This window comes from Aedes aegypti, chromosome 1 (genome assembly GCF_002204515.2).
Source record: "Aedes aegypti strain LVP_AGWG chromosome 1, AaegL5.0 Primary Assembly, whole genome shotgun sequence".
In the NCBI taxonomy this organism is placed as follows: domain Eukaryota; kingdom Metazoa; phylum Arthropoda; class Insecta; order Diptera; family Culicidae; genus Aedes; species Aedes aegypti.
Window position 1 is genome coordinate 35,841,925 of NC_035107.1, and position 4,434 is coordinate 35,846,358.

A 4,434-nucleotide genomic window follows, 5' to 3' on the forward strand; every position below is an offset into this window, starting at 1 on the left:
TTGTTGAACGACGTTTCGCTGTTTAGTGCGGGAGCTCGGGTGTTCTTTTTGAAGTACTAGAATTTCAACGGATTCATTCATACGTATGTTTCTGAAACATACACGGAAAACACGGTCGTTTGCGAAAACTCTGAAAAAATACCCATTATCGAAAAGCAAAAATATGTGTCAGAAAAATGAGAAATTTCACTATATGGGTTCATTCACAAATTTCATAACGCCGAAAATAGTCATTTTGGACACCCATCCACCCTCTCGTAACGCTTTTTGTATGGATATTGTACGAATTTTGTATGAGCTGTAATATCTCGCGAACACCCACCCACCCCCTTCAGCGTTATGAAATTTATGAACAATATCATGAAATGGGAAGGGGCAGATAGCCGCCCGGATAAAAAATACAATACAAAAACAATATAACGTATTGAAACAGTACCATTCAATATATTGGAAATACAATACAGTATATTGTAAAATGACAATACAATTACAGTACAATATATTGTTTTGAACAGTTCACTGTGCGGTATATGATATTTTTGCAATATAATGTATGGGTGGTTAAGTATCGTAACAATACAAATATAGATATTTTCTCATACAAACATTTTGAAAATACAATACGATATATTGTTCATGTATTGTCTTGATAAGCAATTCGTGTATTGTTGTACAATACAAAAACAATTCAACAAACTGTATCATGGTTGCATTCGTCGTTACAGCTAATGTCAAGTGACCTCTAAAAAACTACTTATTGTTACTTTTTGAATATTTTCCACCCAACATTTCTTGCTTTTTGAACTTGTTTTGTTTATTTCTTTCAGCAAAGCTACATAGAAAAAAGCAACAGTTGTTTTACGCGAAAATAGGAATTTGACCAAAATTGTAAGGTATAAAACCAATTAAAAACAATACAATGTTCTGTTACAATATATTATATTGTTTTTGAATTGTATATCCAAACAAGAATAATATTGCTTCGACATTCAATTACAATACGCTGTATTGTATCCAATACGTTATATTGTACATTAATGGTTTATTCCATTCACTGAATGATACGTTTTTATCCGGGCGTAGCGGTAAACGCGCAGCTATTCAGCATGACCATGTTGAGGGTCGTGGGTTCGAATCCCGCTGGCCGAGGATCTTTTCGTAAAGGAAATTTTCTCGATTCCCAGGGCATAGAGTATCTTCGTACCTGCCACACGATATACATATGCAAAAATGGTCAATCGGCAAATAAAGCTCTCAGTTAATAACTGTGGAAGTGCTCATAAGAACACTAATCTGAGAAGCAGGCTTTGTCCCAGTTGAGACGTAACGCCAGATAAAAAAAAATCATGAAATGAGTAGAAAATACTCATACTTTTTGATTCGCATGCAATGGAATAACGGGTAAAATTTTACTTATTATTGGGTGAAAAATTAGTTTGAATCGAAAAATCAACCTTTCGCAACCATCATTAGGGCCTGTTCACAAATTTCATAACGCTGAAAGGGGTGGGTGGGTCTCCTTAAAATGTTACAGCTCATACAAAATTTGTAAATCATTCATACAAAAAGCGTTACGAGGGGGTGGGCAGGTACAAGGCGCAGGTCACTCTACGGTCTACGCACTTCATTCGGCACAGCTGTGCCTTCAATATTATAGAGAGAATGTGTACGGATGCCGAGTGCTGGAATGCAGTAACGACCAAAGACGACGGATATCACTCACATTATGTTAGAATTTCATGCGCCTATGGATCAATGCATGAGTTAACTATTTGACGTTTGAGCGGTGCTGAATTCACTAGTTTCCATGGTGACATAAATAACACGGCACCGCTAAAACGTCAAATAGTGAACTCGTGCACAGATCCATGGCGCGCCGACCAAGAGTTGGCTGCAGAGGGTTAGCCCTGCCGAGGCTGGTCCCCTTGTAACATTGTTTAAGTCGGCTAGGAGAAGAAATACCACAGACAAGCAGACGTCACACTCTCATCATAGTTCATCGACACCCTTTTGAATGATTGATTCAAATATATTGTAGGTGTTCAATCCTCCACCCGCAGCGCTCGCATCGGTTTTGCTCGCGTTTGACTACCGCCATCTGCTAGTCCACAACACAACGATAGCATTGGGCGTACATGTTCTCTCGACTATGATATTGATCGCGATTTGTTTTAAGTGTTATGTCTGTTTATCTGTGGAAATACCGTGATGTTGTTTCGGGGAGATAAGGGTCTGAGCAAAGACAAATTAAAGACCCCCATGTCCCTTGCAGTTGCTAAAAATTTTATGGCTCATAAGGTAATCTAGAATGCCGTTCAAAGTGTACTGCGATCTGTCAAACTTGGGTACCTTTTGTACTACTGAGAGACCAAATGCAGTACTAGAAGTGGTACCCAATCTGAGCCCGAGTGGGACGGACCTGGGCTGAGGCCAAGGGTAATGTCGATGCAATAGGGTCCTAAAGCTCTGTCACAATTTTAGCGCCAAACGCTTGAGCTTGGGCCGAAAACACATGATTACTCAATTTTTTAATGATTTTCGTTTGTTTAAATCCATTTTTTTTTATATTTTTTAAAGATATTGTCACACCTCTTGGCTTAAACTCAACTTTTGAGTGTATTTAGTTTTTCGTGTCCCCTCCGAAATGTCAATAATAGAAGCAACCCCATGGGGAAGTGAAAAAAATTAAAACCCCTGTGGTGTTTTTATCGACTAAGCGAACGTCAAACTTGATGAAAAGTATCAAGGTTCATTTATGGATCCATTTTTTAAATTAAAGTTTAAATATTATATAGCCGTTGTTTGAGCGGGAAAAATTGCTAAAGTAGTTGCAGTAACATGCTCTTTCGGTGTTATCAAATAAAAACAAGATTTCATTACACATTTTAGGACCCTAATAGCAATTCAAAAAGAATAGGGTAACGACTGTTTATTTCCCAAGTAAAACCAAGCATTATAACATTGCACGTATGCTACTGCATATCAACAATACTGTTGCGACATTGCTTTTATTCGACAAATTACAAAAGCTGTGAAGCAAATGAGTATTAACGCTACATTACAAATGTATCAATGCACTAATATTACTTTATGAATTACTTGGTTGCTTTATAAACATTCTTGCATTAGTTCGACTGTATCAGGGCCTTTTCTCACTTTTAAACTACTTTAATGTTAGGCTTATGGCAATGCAACTGCTTTATATATGCAATGATATAATTCTCCATGGTTAAAGGCTGGTTTGCTACTGACAAGAAAAGGAATTGCCTATCTAAGCTTTAAGCTAAATATGCTGTTTCGCTCAAGAAAAGTAAAGAAATTTCTTGATTGAATGGGTCAAGAAATTTCCTACAGAGAGTCCCATTTGAAATGACATTTCTTCTCAACTGCATACTGCGATCAGAAAAATGTGATTTTCTGGACCATTTCTGGGAAGAAATTTCCCACGCATCGAGATAGGCGATTCCTTTTCTTGTCAGTAGCAAACCAACCTTAAGGCTAAGTAGCCCGTCATTCGTTTTGGCATCAATGATGACTTTTCAGCTTGCATTTCAAAGTGATAAAACTCAGTCTTGATAGTTTATTTTGACTTGAAAAAGTATCACTGTACGTGCTAACATGCATAAAGTATGCTGATACTTTTTCAGTTGTGTCAGTGCAAAACCAACTGATTTTCTTTGATTCGAAATCGTGAGATGAATTAGCAACAATCATTAACATTGCGTACAAATTTCAATGACGGCCTACTTCGCCTTAAGCGAAGTATACACATCAACAGAAAAGTAATCGCCTATCTCGATGCGTGGGAAATTTCTTGCAAGGAATGCTCAAGAAAAGCATTTTTCTTTAATCGCAGTAACGCAGTTGAAAAGAAATGTCAATTCAAGTGGAGCCACTGTAGGAAATTTCTTGACCATTTCTTGGGCAGAAATTTTTACTTTTCTTGAGCGGAATAGCATACTTAGCTTTACTTGGGTTCGTTCTTAAACGCTAACAGTTGGCGTCAGCGGCAAAAAGTACATGCAACAACCTTTCGAACATTCAGTTTCTTTCACTGACCGCCGAGCGACGACACTGATGTTTGTATTCCACTCACTGATCGCGCTAAATTTCTCAAACTTTCAACACAAGCGCATGGAAGAATGGTAGTCGGTAAACTGTCAAAACGTATGGAAAATAATGAAAAACGTCAATTACAGTCAACTCTCTCTAACTCGATACTGAAGGGACCATCGAGTTAGGGAGGTATCGAGTTATAGAACACTAAACCAGTGCAACTGCGATCCGAGGGACCATCGAGTTAGCCATGAAAACCAACTTTTACTATGGTTCTCTAACTCGATATCGAGATACGGAATATCGAGTAAGGGAGAGTTAAGGCTGGTCCACAATGGTGTGAGCGGCAACGCGGCGCGGCAGGTTTTGACAGAAAAT